General features: G+C 39.7%; 1 protein-coding gene across 1 annotated transcript in view; it reads left to right on the forward strand.

Annotated features, from left to right (window-relative positions):
• LOC139317666 (histone deacetylase 5-like) overlaps nucleotides 1-17977 on the forward strand; it is a 292699-nt gene that overhangs the window by 118635 nt on the left and 156087 nt on the right. The gene's annotated exons all lie outside the window — the stretch shown is intronic.

Below are 17977 nucleotides of genomic sequence, written 5' to 3' on the forward strand. Positions count from 1 at the left end.
GGGAGCCCCAGCAACCCAAGTGACAGAATTAGTAAAAATGGAGATAGGAGCTCACTGGGAAAACATACGGTTTGTGGTGGTGGACACAATGATCGAACCCGTGATTTTGGGATTGGCTTGGTTGGATAAATGGAAGCCCACGATCTGGTGGGAGGGGGGTTTCAGGAAACTCCATCTGTCGATAGGACCAGATCCAGGTAGCTCACAGAAGGTTCCAAAAGAGCAAGGAGTTTCATTGGGGCTGGATAGCGATATATGTCCCGTTGGAGTACCAGCAGTATATGCAGATCTAGCAGCAGTGTTTGATGAAGGGGAATGTGATACGTTACCACCACACCGTCCCACTGACTGTGCTATTGAACTAATACCTGGGGTAAAGCTGCCAAAACCACGCATGTATGCCATGACCCCACGTGAGGTGGAAGAATTACGTAGATACATTGACAAAAACCTAGCCCGTGGGTTTATACAACCTAGTCGGTCACGTATGGCCGCTCCGGTGTTGTTCCGTGAGAAAAAGGATGGAGGGCTTCGTTTATGTGTGGACTATCGAGGTTTGAACGCAGTAAGCGTAGAACCATTATACCCATTACCCTTAATGAAGGACCTGTTAGCTGCATTAGCGACCGGAAAGTATTTTACAAAATTGGACTTACGGGAGGCCTACTATAGGGTACGTGTAAAACAAGGAGACGAGTGGAAAACCACCTTTAACTGCCCGTTGGGCAGTTATAAGTTTTGTGTTATGCCGTTTGGATTGCAGGGCGCTCCAACAGTCTTTATGCAATTGATTAATGAGGTATTACACGATTATCTATACCAAAGGGTTCTAGTGTATCTAGACGATATCTTAATATACACTGAGTCTATGGAGGAACATATTAGTTTAGTCCGTCAGGTACTGGAACGGTTGTTAAAAGCCCGCCTGTATGTTAAGGTGTCCAAGTGCGAATTCCATCGCACAGAACTAGACTATCTCGGATATAGGATATCCAAGGACGGTATAGCGATGGATCCAACAAAAGTAAATACTGTGTTGGAATGGCTGGCCCCTACAACAAGGAAACAGTTACAAAGCTTCCTTGGGTTCGCTAACTTCTATCGTCAGTTCATCCCAACATTCGCACATATTGCTCTGCCATTAAGAAACCTGCTACGCACAAAAGGGGAGGGGCCTCCGTGATCTGGACGGCGCTTGGATTGGACGATGGAGTGCCAGACAGCTTTTGAAACCCTGAAACGTTGTTTTGCTGAGGCACCCGTACTACAACATCCTGATCAATCGAAACCATTCATAGTACAAGTGGATGCAAGTGACGTTGCGGTAGGGGCCGTGTTGTTACAAACCGATGTCCAAGGTCAGTTACACCCGTGTGCGTACACCTCCAAAAAATTCAGTCCCACAGAAAGGGGTTGGGCTATCTGGGAAAAGGAGGCGTTTGCTGTTCGTTGGGCTCTTCTCACCTGAAGGCATCTTTTGGAAGGAGCACAGGTACCATTTGAGGTGTGGACGGATCACCGCAACCTTATAGCATTACAAACTCCCAGACGACTGTCTCCTAAACAAGTCCAGTGGGCACATTATTTTCAGCGTTTCCGGTTCACGCTAAAACACATGCCCGGTGGCAAGAACTTCTTGGCCGACGCTCTCTCTCGGATGCCTCAATTCCAGAGCAAACGGGATGAGATAGTACAAGCTATGGTGCCCAACGGTGGTAGGACTGCAGCAGCCGTAACCACAGAGACGACAATAGACTGGAAAGAGCAGGTGCAAAGGGAGTTAAACACTGATAGCTAGTTTAAGGAAAACAAACACCTGCTCACGCATAGGGATGGGTTTTCTTGGAAAGGGGACAAAATGTATGTACCGGAAGGGGTCCGGGGCCTGGTGTTACACCGATGCCATGATAATAAATCGGCTGGGCATTACAGTTTCCTTAAAACCCTGCATTTAACACGGCGTCAGTTTTGGTGGCCACATATGAGGAAAAATATAGAAACATACACACAAGACTGTTCCATATGCGCCAAGGCCAAATCCCGCCCTGGAAAACCTTTGGGAGTACTACAGACTGTAGCCACACCTACCCAACCGTGGGAGGAGATAGGGATGGACTTTATAGTCGATTTGCCAGACAGCAATGGGAACACAGTTATTTGGACTGTTATCGATTTATTTTCTAAACAAGCTCGTTTCATTCCGTGCCGAGGATTACCCTCAGCTCGTAAGCTATCTAAGCTATTTATACAACACATTTATAGGTTACACGGGGTACCCCGTTGTATTATTTCTGATAGAGGGGTGCAATTTACAACCCGATTTTGGAGAAACTTCCTCTCGGCTATTGGATCAACGCAAGGCCTCAGTTCGGCATTCCACCCTAGTACCAATGGGGCTGCAGAGAGAGCAAATGCAATGATAGAGCGATACCTTCGTTGCTATGTTTCATATCAACAGACCGATTGGTCTTCACTGCTACCGTTTGCGGAGGTCGCCTATAACAATGCAGTTCATAGCAGTACGGGTCTCACTCCTTTTCGGGTGGCAATGGGACGAGACTTCGTAGCGATACCCGAGTTAGATCAACCACCGACAACGTCGCCAATGCCCCATGAGTGGGCCGATAAGATGAATATGGTATGGCCCCAGGTCAGAGAGGCATTAGATAAAGCAGCCCTCGCATATAAAAGCCAGGCGAATAAGAAACGAGCACCGTTTCAACCATTCAAGGTAGGGGACATGGTATTTCTCTCTACCAAATACATCAAATTAAGGCTTCCTAGTAGGAAACTGGGACCGAAATATCTGGGCCCGTTTCCGGTGATATGAGTAGTAAATCCTGTGACTGTAGTACTAAAGTTACCTCCGTTATTGGGGAAGATCCACCCCGTATTTCATAGTAGTCTTCTCAAACCCGCCAAACATATCCAAGTATTCGACCGTCCTGGTCCGGTCACGGAGGGCCATTATGAGATTGATGAAGTCCTAGATTCTAGATGGACAAGGGGGATCCTCTCTTACCTTGTTAAATGGAAGGGTTATCCAGTAGAAGAGGCTTCTTGGATACCGCATAGTAATGTAAAAGCAAACCGATTGATTCGACGGTTTCATAGAATGTATCCTCACAAACCACAGTTATCTACTAATACGTGTAACTTATCTCTTACAGAAGGACACATGGTGAAAGGGGAGCCGCCTGTCGAGCCTAGCAACCTGCTCGACATCGCTAACGCGTGCTGAAAGCATCGAGGGACATATACATACTTGGTGGTGGTGGCACTGGGTGAAGGCGGCCGTATACGGGGTGTGGGGTGGTGGTATCGGGTGCGACGGGATTAGGGCCATTCCGGAGGACACAGCGGCAGCACCTTCCAGAACACGCTGAAGACCAATTACGCCCCTAGAAGAGGGGCGTGGTAATAAACAAGGGCGCGATCTACGCCCCTAGAAGAGGGGCGTGGTAACAAACAAGGGCGCGGTCCTAATGAGTTAATGGAAAGATGGGCTATATAAACGCCCCATTCTTGGTGTAATGTAGCGCCGATTTCAATCGTGTTTACGAATCACAGTGTGTAGCCGGATGCGGATGCGAATAAACCAGCGTGCCAAAAGAGCTGAATAAGGCTGTAGCTGTGTTTTGATTGCATCTCGCACGGCATTCCTGAGAGGGGGCGATGAATTTCGGATACCCTATAGAATTAAATAAATGGGAAAAATTATGGAAAATCAACAGCAAACTAACACTATCAGTACTGTACAAAGAAAATACCTACAAGATGTTCTATAGATGGCACCTCCCACCGGCACGGATCTCCAAAATGTTTCCCAATACATCTTTACTCTGCTGGAAATGCAAAGCACAAAAAGGGACATACTACCATATGTGGTGGTCGTGTCCCAAAGCCAAACAATTCTGGAACAACATTAAAACCCAATTGGAAGAAATAACAGCTCAAAAAGTACCATTAAAACTGGAAACATATCTATTAGGCATATTTACATGTAATTATGAAAAAGAAATAATATATTTGATCACACATATTCTGACTGCGTCAAGGATCACTTATGCACAAAATTGGAAACTGGAAGAAGTCCCAACACAAGACAGAATAATACCCAAAGTCATGGAATGTGCCGAGATGGACAGACTCACCAAGGAAATCCAAGGAAAGGAAGAATCTGACTACTATCTGGTTTGGCAAAGGTGGTATCAATGGTTGGAGATAAAGAAACCAAACCAAAAGTGGATCCTAAAAGAGTAAAACAAAATTCTGTACCAAATAAGATTTAACAACGAATAACTAAATATCAATAAAATAATATCGTTATATAAGGCGAGAGGAAGGAATATATATTGAGGAATATAGGTTATTGATGTAAGAAATTTGACATTACGTTTAGATGTCATTAATGTTATTAATGTTGTGTATTGTTTTATTTGTACTTGTATGTGTATGTGTATTTTGTGTGTTTTTATATTTAATAAATGTTTTAAAAAAAATTAAAAAAAAATTAAAAAAAAATAAAATAGTGTTTTTCCAATTTCTACTTTCTATGTCTTATTAACTAGCCTCCAATACAACTATTCCCATATTAAGAGGTATTATGTATCTATCCATCATCCCTTATTTTTTTTACTTTTTAAGCCTCCATCATAGTAATCTTGACTTCTAACATTTACTTATACCTATTAACTATAATAGCTTCTGGCATATAACAGTATGCATAATAACATTTCCCCAATTTTTAATTTCTAGCTCTATTTTTTTTGTCTTTAATAAAACAAATCCCATATTAAGATGTATTCTATATCTATCCATCATCTCTTGCCCTTTTTAGTATTTCAACTCTTATTGACTTTTTAATCAGTCTCCCTTGCTCCTCCCTTGGGATCTTGTATACCTCTACATCACTCATGTTTAATCTAAATATCTTCTCTGCCTCCACATCAGCTTCTTGCTGTCTGCTCTCCAAGATACCCATCAGAACCTCTTTGGTCTCTGCTAAGGGATCTTTCTTTTTGCTCTCTTCTACATTTTGGCCTCTTGAAAAATCATTTATCTGTTCTATTTTTACTGTCCCTTCTATATCTTTATCGACTTGTGTCATTTGTTGGTTTCTGTCCTCTCTTCTTTCTTCTGCTCCTTCTGAATTCTCCTCTATTGTTTGAATTTTTTGTTCATCATCCATTATCATTTGTTGGTGATTTCCCGATCTCTGATCTGTATCATGCATCAGTTCCATCATCTCCCTGTGACTCCTTATCATAGTTTCCTTGATGTCTTGAAACATTAATAGTATTTCCATTTGGGGTATATTTATTTCTTCTTGTTGTAACATTTTACTTTATTTAGTTGGCTAAAAGTTATTCAGTAATCCATCCAGGTCCCAGTGTCCCAAGTTTTCAAGAACATCAAAAGGTCAATATTAAAATAATTTGCTCAGTCCCTGAACTGTTCCTCAAAATCCATAATGTTTGTAATCCTCAAAGTCTGCTGTTTTACTCCCTCTGAGTTATTTAAGTTTACAAGTCTTGTTTAATTTTTTTCCTCCTTTCACCTCATGGAATATTCTATCAAATGGTATTTGTAATTCAGAATGGCCTGCCAAATTTCCCCATGACTCATTAACTCACAGAATCAGGTGTTTAGCTGATTCCTATCAAGGAAAATTCCTATCCTTTATAAACCACATTGCTTTCAAATTTTTTTATTATATGTTTTTTATTTTATTTTTATATATAGATCAACATCAACATCAATACATGAACAGTGTGGCATCTGGGTATCATTCATTTTGATACAAATAACAATACTAATATCAATAATATTTGTTACATTAATTAAGCTTATATACTCCTAGTATTAATACTCCTATTTATATTAAGATATAAACCTTCATTATTTAATTATTCAATATTTCAATGTATCATTCTAATACCAATTACAACATTGTTTAAGCATGCATAATAATAACGTTCAACCTCTAATCTTTCCATTTAATTCTTTAATTTATTTTATTTAATCAGGCCATCCTTACTAATCCTAGTATAGTACACATATTGTATTAAAATCTAATCCCCTTACTCCATCCTGACAACAGTCACCATATTATTTAAACATACATATTAAATCCATCTTTCAACCTCTAATCTTCCATCTATTTATTACTTTTATAATATGTGTATCTTTATTTCTACTTCTATTCTAACTTTTAATCAGGCCCCCATTATATTAAAGAAAGAAGGGGAAAAAAACAAGAAAAAACATTTCCTTTCTATCCATCATCTCTTGCCCATTTTAATATTTCAATTCTTGTTTTTTTGTTTTTTGTTTTTTGGCATGCCTCCCATACTCCTCTCTTGGATCTTTGTCTCTATCTACCTCTGCATTTTTACTGTTTAGTCTAAGTATTCCTCCCATCTCTATCCTCTTATGCTGCCGAGACTCCAGGGTATCTGCCCAAACCCCTATCTCTTTTTCAATGGTATCTTCCCATTCCATTTTTAAATCTCTTAAAATACTTTTCCCCTGATTTGTTTCATTAATAATTATAGTCTTTATTATCTTCTCAACAATATTACTTTTGAACTTCCACTCATTTCCCCCATATGGAGCATTTCGTCTTATTTTAATAAGGTCTACTTTTGCTCAATAGTTCAACAACCATATCTTCAGGCCTAATGTTGCTCCTCAAACTTTAGTCACAGTTCTTTTATATCCCAGGGTTATTCAATCAGACATTCAGGTAGTCCAGGAAACTCTCCAAATATTTCCTTATGTCCCCTCTATAAGTTTAATCATATATCTTAACATTTAAAAATTGCTTTACTTAGGTATCTTCCTTGTTCTCACTGTTGGACCTCCCATAGTCATAAGGTAGATAAGTATAGAACAGTAAATATCACCACAGTTCTTCAAATAAATGTTTATTTTTCTAATCAAAAATTTTCCCAGGGTTGTAGTATATGGTATATTTTCCTTCAGTAGATGGCGCTCGCAGCTTAGGTTTCAGTGTTGTCTCAGTTCTAACAGCTATTAAATCCAATTTAAATTTGATTTATAAAAGCAAAGTCTATTATTAAAGTAGATAGATCCAGCATTGTGAAATGCCTTTCCAAAATAACGCCTACCCAATTTTGCCATCCAATTTTCTGTACTTTGAAATTTTTTACTTTTCCTCTCTTAGTTCTTTTCTTTCAGGTCTGTAGTTTTTATCTCTGTAATTATTTGGCGCTTTAATAAATAGTTAAGAGTCTCTTTTGGATTTTTCCCCTATTTTCTTTTTAAGGTTAGGTTTGAGTAAAAAAGGAATCTTCTCACCCTGTTCCATTCACTGTTCATTTACATCGCTCCTGCACTTTCTTTGTTACCTCAGCTGTCCCAGCTTCACGGCAGCCAATTTTGGCTGTCTCTTCTCCTCATCATGAAGGAGAGGGAAAAAAAAAAGCCCGGGCCAAGCAGGAGAGATTGTGACTCTGCGCGACCTGCAGGGCACCCCTCTTTTCTTCACCACCCCTTCAGGGTGGCTTTAGCTCCTTTCGGAGCCCTCTAACATGGAGAACTCGGAACAGGAATGCAAAGACCCACTCCTCACGTTTGATATTGCCACAACATCAGCCGGAAGTCCATTGCTTTCAAAATTTCAAAAGGCAAACCAGTTATTCCTAAAACACCAATACGTAACAAGTAGAGACAACAGGAAAACAAAGAGAAAGCCTTTGAGATGTTGTTTGCCTTTTACTTCTCTTCTTATCTCCTCCTATGACTCTTCCTTTTTTCCCCCCCAACTCTTTTTCAAGGTATTTTCCAGCCCTATATCAATATAATATCTTCTTTGGCCAGTAGATGGCGACACCGCTCTATACCAAAACAAGGCTACCAGCTGATTGTCAAAGTTCAATACAAAGGGGAAAAAAATCATTTTTCTTTATATAAATTCTCCCAACAGTCAGACAATATTTCCAGCAGATTTAAGTCACTTTTCACAACGTAACAAATTCCAGTTCAGTCTTTAAAAACTTCATATTCTTCCATTAAGTTTTCATTTCTCTTTTCGGCAGTGGTGGTATTAAAAAATTTTTCCTGCCAGTTCTGTGGGCGTGGCTTGGTGGGCATGGCTTGGTGGGTGGGTCAAGTGACTGAGTGGGCATGGCCCACTTGACATCACTCACAGCAAGGTTTTTTCTAATAAAAAATTGAAAACGTCTAACCCAGTTCCAATCCACTTCACAAACTGCTCCAGCTCATTTCTGTCTGTGGTTGCCCCAGCTTCGGTTGGCCATAATGGCCTTTTTTCTTGTTAGTTGGTCAGGAGGGTGCGTCGGATCAAGTGGAAGAGCCGCTGCTCTTCCATGATCAGTAAGGGATCCCTCCTTTCTTTGCCACCCCTCCAGGGGTGGTATCGGCCAGGATTTTGCAGAGCCCCACTATCCCGACCGTGTCACCGCAACGCCAAACCAGAAGTCTGAAATTTCACTCTTAAAATCTTTCAGAATGACATTTTTTGTACTCTCCTAGTTCTATATGTACTGGGATGAATTGTAATTCCATGGAAAAGTGAAAAAGCAACTTTCAATGAGCAGTAGTTTTTTTTTATATATATAGATATTTTATTGATTTTATATACATACATAAAATATAGTAACAATTCTATTTAACACTGGATATGCAGCGTTTATACATGAATACATTATATGTACCTGGTGTCACTTATGCTGTTTATTGCTATTTAGTTACCACACCTTTTACTCCTTCTTTGATTTTATCATTCATCCATTCATACCACCTTCCTCACACAGTATAATAATCTGAGTTCTCATCATTATTTATTTCATGGGTTAGTTTACTCATCTCTGCGCACTCCAGTATTTTCCTAATTATAAGTTCTTCTGGTGGCAGGGCTTTCTCTTTCCAGTATTGTGCGTATGCCAGTCTAGCAGCTGTGGTTATATGTATTAATAGGTGAATCTTTTTCTTTCCATACCCCTTCTTTACTATTCCCAGGAGAAATATTTCCGGTGTCAATTCAATATCTTCTCCAATTATTTCTTGTAACCATCTCCGAATCTTACTCCAATATCTTTTCGCTTCGGGGCATGTCCACCACATGTGAAAGAAGGTGCCCTGACCATAGCCACATTTCCAGCAGTTTGGGTGCATGTTGGGGAACATCTTTGCTAATCTGGTAGGTGCTAGATACCACCTGTGGAGCATTTTGTATTGATTTTCCTTATACGTCGCAGCTCTGGTCAATTTGTGGTTTTTATTCCATGCCTCTTCCCATTCATTAAAGTTTAAGCTATGTCCAATATTTCTCTCCCATACTCTCAATTGATTTTTAGCTATATCCTCAGCTCTGTCCTCATCTAGTAAGTAATTATATAATTTAGCCAAAACGTTTTTTTCCGTTCCCATCAGAATTTTATCTAGTCCGTTATATCCTAGTTCTAGACCATATTCATCCTTATCTTTCTGGTATCTTGATTTTATTTGTAGATATGTCCACCAGTCTAGGTTTATACCTTGATCTCTCAGGGTGTCATTTGATTTGAGGTTTCCTCCTCCATCTAAAATGTCTTTGTATCTACACATTTTCTCCATTCCCCACCTATTAGGGTAAATCAGAGCCTCCATCGTGGAGAGCCATTTTGGGACTTTGGTATAGTATCTCTGCCTGATTCCAATCCATGTTTGTATTAGAGAGTCCCTGATTTTATGTCTATGGAAATAGGTTTTCTTTTTCTTCTCTGTGTCCCATAGGTATGCGTGCCACCCTCTCTGTAAGCCATGGCCTTCTAAGGTTAGAATTCTTTTATTTTCCAGAGTGGCCCACTCCCTTATCCATACTAGCTTGGCTGCCCTATAATATGTTTCCCAATCAGGGAGTCCAAATCCTCCCATATTCCTTTTTCCCTGTAAAATTTTAAGTGAGATCCTCAGCTTTTTCCCCTCCCATACGAATTACCTAATGTTTTTGTTTAATTCTGAGAAAAAAATTTTATCTAGATTCACTGGTATATTTTGATATAAGAATAAGACTCTGGGGAGGATGTTCATCTTGATCACGGCTATCCTGCCTATAAGTGATAATTTAATTTTCTTCCATCTATCCAGATCTTGTTTCATTTTTTTAATTAAAGGGGTATAATTATCTTCCTTTAGGGAAGAGCACCTTATGGTTATCCAGATTCCTAGATATTTTATTTTTTTGACAACCTGTAATCCCAACGTTTCTTCTATCTCTTTCTTCTGCACCTGTTACATTCTTAGTTAATATTTTGGTTTTGGTTTTATTCAATTTGAAGCCTTTCACCTCTCCGTATTTGCCCAATTCCTCTAATACTTTTTGTCCGGATTCTAATGGGTCTTCTAATATTAGGGCCACGTCATCCGCAAATGCTTGCCTTTTATAAGCCTCTTTCCTAATCTTTAGCCCTTTAATTTCCTCATTATTTCTGATTTTTCATAGCAGGACTTCTAGGGCCAAAATAAATAATAGCGGTGATAGGGGGCATCCTTGTCTTACCCCCTTCCTGATCTGGAATGTTCTTGTCCTATCTCCATTTACTAGGATACTCGCCCTTTGATTATCATAAATAGTTTTTATCATCTTTTCAAAATTTGTTCCAAATCCCTTTATTTTAATTTGTTTAGTCATGAAATTCCAATTTAAGTTATTGAATGCCTTTTGGGCATCCAAAAAGACTAAGGCCATCTGCTTTTCCAGATGTTCTTCATAATATTCTAGGATATCCAACACAATTCTCAGATTCTCCCTAATTTGCCTCCCCGGTAGGAATCCGTTTTGATCTTTGTGTATCCAAGTGTTTAATATTTTTTTGGTTCTTTCCGCCATTATGCTCATAAATAATTTGTAATCGGTATTAAGAAGAGAAATTGGCCTGTAGTTCTGAATTTGTTTTAGGTCGGCACCTTCTTTCGGCAGAAGTGTGACATGCGCTTCCCTCCACGAATCTGGGATTTTTGAACCCATCAAAGCCTCATTGAAAATTTCCACTAATTTTGGTTGTAATGTTTCTTCTAATTTTTTATATATTTCTCCTGGGAATCCATCCGGGCCTGGCGATTTGTTATTTTTGAGTTTAGAAAGGGCTGTTTTAAGTTCTTCAATTGTTATCTTTCCATTGAGCATTCCCCTCTCTTCCTCAGTTATTTGTGGAAGCTCAGCATTTACCAGGTATTGCACTACTTTTTCTTCTGAGACCTCCTCTTCTTTGTATAGGGCTTCATAATATTCCCTCGCTCTTTCTAATTTATCTTCTTCTTTATTTAAGAGGTTACCCTCAGCGTCTTCTAATATTTGAATTGTCCCTTTTTCATTTTCCTTTTTTAATTTATAGGCCAGCCACCTGCCCGACTTGTTGGCGTTCTCAAAATAGTATTGTTTTGTTCTTTTTATTTTATTGTGCTAGATCCTCTTGATCTAAGATATTCAATTTATGTCTCCACATCAGCCAATTTTCTTTTGCTACTTTATCTCCAGGGTTTTCTTGGAGTTTTCTTTCCGCTTCTCCTAGGTGGTTTAAAAGATTTTCCAGGGATTTTCTTTTTTCTTTGTTTTTATACGCACTATATGATATCACAACCCCTCTTAGATAGGGCTTCATTGCATCCCATACTATTTCACGGGATGTTCCTTGGTTTTTGTTTTCTTTAAAAAAAGACTACTTCTTCTTTCAGTTTTTCTACACACTCTTTATCACTCAATAGTTTCACGTTGAACCTCCATCTCTGTTGTTTCTTTCTCTTTGTACTCTTCCACTTTATTTCTAGGGGGTTATGATCTGCCCAAGTATTTGGGCTGATTTCTGCCATTCCTATTTCTAATCCAAGCTTCCTGGTGACCCATGCCATGTCTATTCTAGACCATGACTTTTGCGGGTTGGAATAAAATGTGTACTGTCTATCACTTGGATGTAGGGTTAGCCATATATCAATTAGATTCAGTTCCTCAGCTAAGTCAAAAAAAGCTTTTGGTAGAGTTGCCCTTTTGTTTTTATTGGTTTTATTACTTTTATGGTCTTTATCCGAGTCCACAATTCCATTAAAGTCACCTATTATACAAATTACGTTATATTCCATTTTTCCTAATTGCTCGTGAAGTTTTTTAAAGTATTCTCCCTGTTTTTTATTTGGAACATAAATACCCACTAGTAACATTTTGGAATTACCTCTCGTAAGTTCAATCATAAGAGTTCTTCCCTTTGTATCGTTATATTTTAGTTCTGTTTCAACTCCTTTTTTAACATAAATTACTACCCCCCTCTTTTTTTTTTCTGCTAATGAAGTGAATAATTTACCATATTTTTTGTACTCTAGACATTTACCCTCATCCTTTTTTATGTGGACCTCCTGTAAGCAAATTATATCTACATTTTGTTTTGCTAGTTTTATAAGTGTTAATTTCCTCTTTTTACGATCATTTAATCCATTAACATTTACTGAAATTAGTTTCAGATCGTTCATTCCTATTTTCCTTGTCCGGTTCTTAGTTTCTGTTTGTTCTTACGGCTCTTACTGGTCTTGTTTTTTTCCCCTTGTCTTCTTCTTCTTCTATCTTCTACTCCTCCGCGGTTCCTTCCTTGGTATTCCGTTGGTGTGAGGTTTCCTCTTCTAGATTTGTTGCCTCTATTTCCTCTTTGCTGCTTTGTTCTTCTTCCGCACCTCTTAGCTGGTCGAGAAAATCTTGCACTGTATTCAAGGTGTCTATTTTTATTTTCCTCCCCTGCCAGGTGATTAGCATCCCTTCTGGCAGGAGCCATCTAAATAATATATTCCTTTTGTTCAGTTGCACAGCTAGAAATCTATAATCCTTTCTCACCTCCCTCACTCTTCTTGACACCTGTTTTAAAATTATCACTTCTTTTCCTCTGTATGTTATTTGTCCTTCTCTCGCCATATTGTACAGGATGTCTTTCACTTTTTTTCTCGCGAACCTAACGTGGCCTTCCCTAGGGAGCCTATTCCTCCTTGCATAATTTGTTTGTACTCTGTAGACGTCGTCCAATTCTCTGATGATCTCTTGCTTGTCTTGTTGGAGTACTTCCGCAATCAGTTCTGCCATCTTCTCTCCCAGGTCCTCCTCTTTGTCTTCTACAACATTTTGGAAACATAGATAAAATGACGCCGTGTCCATCTCCAATTGAATCAACGAATCCTCTAGTTCCCTGTTTTGCATCATCAACGTCTGGTCCACCGTATCTAGTTTCTTCTCGTTTTGTTCTATTCTTAGTTCCGCCTTCTGGATCCTTTGTTCGTTGTTAAATATTGAGACTTGAATCTCGTTCATCTTCTGGTCCAGTGCATGAATATCTGTTTTTAATTCGGTATGATTGTTTGACATTTTTTCCTGCATAGCCATCATAGTTTCTTTTTTTTTTTTTATTGAAAAAGTTTTCAAATACAAATTTTCCCCCTTTTTTCCTTCCCCCCCTCCTCCCTAACCCCCCCTCGCCACCCATCCCCCCCGTGACTTCTTCACACCAAAAACCTAATTCATAACAGATTACATAATATTTTACCATCGCCTTACTCCCTCCTCTATATACTGACCCTTACTTACTAAAAATATTATTAATATTGTTACTTTCCCCTTTTACCATACATTTCAAAAAAAAAAGCAGTCTGCTATAACATTGTATGATAACTTCTAGTTTAGCATAATATTATTATAACTCCCAATTTAGCAATAATCTGCCCTTTTTGTCCTCCCCAAAACTTATATCTATGTATTATTACAACATTTCAAAGCAACCTTCCACTTTAAGACTGTATAATAAATCCTACTTTAACATTTATTCTTTGTGTATATTATAACATTTCAAAGCAGCCTTCCCCATAAATCCTAATTTAACATTTATTCAACTCTGTCCATTTCCTCCACTACCCTAAATATATCACTTAAACATCCCTTTTCTTAAGCTAATCCATCAGTAGACTAACATATTTCCACCCACTTTCCTACAAAATTACCATGCAAAATTACCATGCACAACAATTCTTAATATCTTCAATCCACTGCCCAAAGATATGGATCTACAAAGAGCTCCCCCCCAAGATGTTAATGGAAAGGAAGAAATTTGGTTTTCTGGTGACTGAGTTAAAATACAGAAATATTCCATTTAGGTGGGATGCCCCAGTTGGCATAATATTGAGATATCAAGGAGAAAGATACCTATTAGATACTGTTGAAAAAGCGGAAGAATTTTATCAAAAAATTTTGAAAATGAACTTAACATCTATAGGCACAATACAGGATAAGCAGAAGGAGTTGGAAATAAAGGCAAAACATAGTTTCTTGAATTAGCGTCAATGTTGATTGCACGGTTTGCAATGTTGGTGTTGCTATAGATTTTTCCGTTTTGGATAGCCCTTCCATTGATTTCTGAGTAGCTGGGGAGGTCATAGTTATGGTGGGATTTGAGGGGGTCTTTTTTCCTGTTTTCAGAATCGTTGATGACATGCTTGTCATTTCTTTCAGGATTATTTTTTGCTCTCTAATTATTCTCTCGATGTTTCTCCAGATTATCATACACTGGCTGCCGCCTCTTTTTGTCTAATATTATCTGTTGTTTTATATTGCTAATGCCTTTTCTGATTCTTCAGATATAGGTAAAGTCTATTTATCAATCAATATCGATTTATCAGTCTATGTCACTTCCAATCAATATCTTAGACAAGTATCACTTAGTTTGTAGTATTAGTAATAGAAATTAATTTATGGTTTGTAATTCATTTGTACTTAATTAATGTAGCAGTTAATAATTAGTTAATAGAAATTGGTTATACTTGCAAATAATTAATTCAAGTCCTCCTAACACACAATGATTATCTAACTTTTCTTAATAACTTAAATCACACTACTTCCTGAATAAAATACAATTATAATCTATAACTCAATTTTCTGTGTCCAACTTAATTCTTAAAGTTGATTTCAGATTCAAAATCTTTTATAGCTATATATAAATAAGTTAATATAAATAGGTACTGTAAAAGCAAGTAAATATAGTTAAATAGTTAAATATTTAAATATAAATCTAATAGGCTATATAGGGATATATACTATATATGAAAAAAGATCAAAACTTAATTAATATAAAAGTTAACAGTTCTTATTAATATTAATATTAATATTAATATATAGAAGGTCAGAATATTGAGGAAAGGATTTTTTTAAAAAAATAAACAAAAATATCAAAGTTACAGTAGGAGTCTGAAGATCTTCCCCTTGGTTTCCTTTTTTTTTTCCCCCTTTCGAAAATGTAATGTTCTTTATTACTCAGCCTCCAATCTTCTCCAAGCCTTTCTTTTTCCCAGATTCATTAATCACAGTCAGTGCTCTATGGTAGTTCTCGCTGCTAGATTGTCTCTGTACCAGTCCTTTCAATTGTTGCTCTGTCAGATCTCTATAATGGCTGCACTTCCTGTTCTCTGGTACCATCAGGTAGAGTCAAATCTCCAACTTGCTTCACCCTCTGCTAGTTTTACTGCTATAGGCAATGAAAAAAAGAGTTCTTTTGGATTCTTTTATTCTTCTTACTTGCTGTGCCCGCCAAACCTCTTTTTACGCAGGTAGTCTCACGTCATCGATCTTTCATTCTCCGCGCCGGCTTGTCAGGCTCTGTGGTCTTTCTATCTGCTCTCTGCTCTCAATCGCCGCTCTTTTCCACTCTGAGCTCTTCACGCCCGACTCTGCCGACCCCTTCTTTTGATGTCCAATTTCCCATAGGCAGGGAAAGCGCATTTCAATCTTGACACTGCAACCTCCGATCTTCCTTGCTTCCTGTCTTGTTGCTGGCTACCACAGCTTCAGGTCTGCAATTGAATGGCTGACTCACACACGTTGGTTTGACAGAGCCGCCCGGTCTTGCGAGAAGCATTTGCGCTTCGCTTTCTCACTCACCCGGCTCTCTCTATTGTCCGCGGGGCTCTCCAGGTCCCGCGCCCCTGAAAGGCTCCCCAAAACATGGTGACAGACGGTGTTGAGGAGTAGTGGTCACTCACTCGGCACCATGTCGCTGCAGATCGCCAACCAGAAATCTTCAGTGAGCACTAGTATGCAGTGGTGGTATTCAAAATTTTTTACTACTGGTTCTGTGGACGTGGCTTGGTGGTCATGTGACTGGGTGGGCATGGCTTGGTGGTCATGTGACTGGGTGGCATGGCTTGGTGGTCATGTGACTGGGTGGCGTGGCTAGTGTCAGCATTCCAGAAAAACCCCAACTCCAAGTAAAGATGCGGAAGCAAGAATTTTCCAAAGTTCTCTTTACTAGAATAGGCAAACTGGCACATTTGGGAAAACCCGAATCTGAAAAGCACACACACACATTTATGACCAGTTACAACATCCCACACAGTCATGTGACTGAGGTTTTCTATGGTTTTTTGCCAGTTTCCAACAATTCCTTCTGGTTTCCGGTTAAAAATGCCCATTGGGGAAAAAGGACTTGTTTAACAACCACAGTGTTCTCTTAATGACCACAAGGTTCACTTAATGACCATGGTGTTTGCCTAACTCAGGGGTCTGCAACCTTAAACACTCAAAGAGCCATTTTTCTATTTTCTTTTAAACAGGTATCTCTCTCTCTGTCTCTCTCTTTTCACCCTCTCTCCCTCTCGCTCTCATCTCTCTCTTTCTCTTTCTCCCTCTCCTTCTCATCTCTTTTTCCCTCTCTCTCTGTCATCTCTCTCTTTTTCTCTCATTTCTCTCTCATCTCTTTCTCTTTCTTTCTCCTTATCTCTCTCTCATCTCTCTCATCTTCTTTCTCCCTCTCTCTGTTTCTCATCTCCTCTCACTCATCTCTCTCTCATCTCTTTCTCTGTGTGTGTGTGTGTGTGTTGTCTCTCTCTTTCCCCCTCTCTGTGTTGCTTGTCTCTTTCTCTCTCTCTCTTTCCTCCCTCTCTCTCTTGTCTCTCTTTCCCTTCCCCCCTTCTCTCTCTCTTTCCCTCCCTCCCTCCCTCCCTCCCTCTCTCTCTGTACATGGGGGGGAAGGAACCTCTGAACTGGTGCTGGGTGGTGGGAATCTGACATCTGGAGGCTGACGAGCCCGGTACTAAAGACCAGATGGGGGCAATCCTGCAGTCTCCCCAAAAATAACAGATGTCTGGTTGCTTGTGAGTGCTTCTGGTGAGGAGGAAGAGAAGCACGGTGGGAGGAGGCTTGGCAGGTGTCAGACAGGCGGCGAGCGCTTTGTGGCTCCTAAGGGGGGTCGAGCCTCCCCGCTCACAACATCTTCACCTGAGGGGATCCCTGGCAGCCACTTTCTGCATCATGAGGTCTGTGCTCTTCCAGCTGCTGCTCGGCCTCCTTGATGCATGGAGGCAGGAGGTGGCGGTTTTTTTCGCTGCCTGCAAGGTGCTGGCGGTGAGCAGCAGAGCGAGTAATCCAGCGATCTGCCAGCTGCCTCTAATCTGCAGTTTACTTGTGAGCACCATTACGATACGCGGAGGCAGGAGGCGGCGGTTTCTTTCGCTGCCTGCGAGGTGCGGGTGGCGAGCAGCAGAACGAGTAAGCCAGCGATCTGCCGGCTGCCTCTAATCTGCAATTTACTCATGAGCACGTTTACTCATAAACTGGTTTGGGGGCATGGCCAACCAGATGTCGCTACCGGTTTGGCGAACCACGCCAAATTTCCGCTAACGATTCGCCCGAACCGGTGCGAACCGGCTGAATACCACCTCTGCTAGTATGTTAGGCTAAAAACCCATGGTGGCACAGTGGTTAGAATGCAGTGCTGCAGGCTAACTCACTGCTCACTCCAGTACTGTAGTTCGATTTTGAGCAGCTGAAGGATGACTCAGCCTTCCATCCTTCTGAGGTTGATAAAATGAGGACCCAGATTGTTGGGGGCAATATACTGACTCTGTAAAGTGCTTAGAGAGGGCTGTAAAGCACTGTGAAGTGGTATATAAATCTAAGTGTTATTGCTAAATAAGGCAGCTTTTTTAAGGCTGG

The sequence above is a fragment of the Pituophis catenifer genome, unplaced genomic scaffold (genome assembly GCF_029215685.1).
Source record: "Pituophis catenifer annectens isolate HBS135680 unplaced genomic scaffold, rPitCat1.0.hap2 SCAF_5, whole genome shotgun sequence".
Lineage (NCBI taxonomy): Eukaryota > Metazoa > Chordata > Lepidosauria > Squamata > Colubridae > Pituophis > Pituophis catenifer.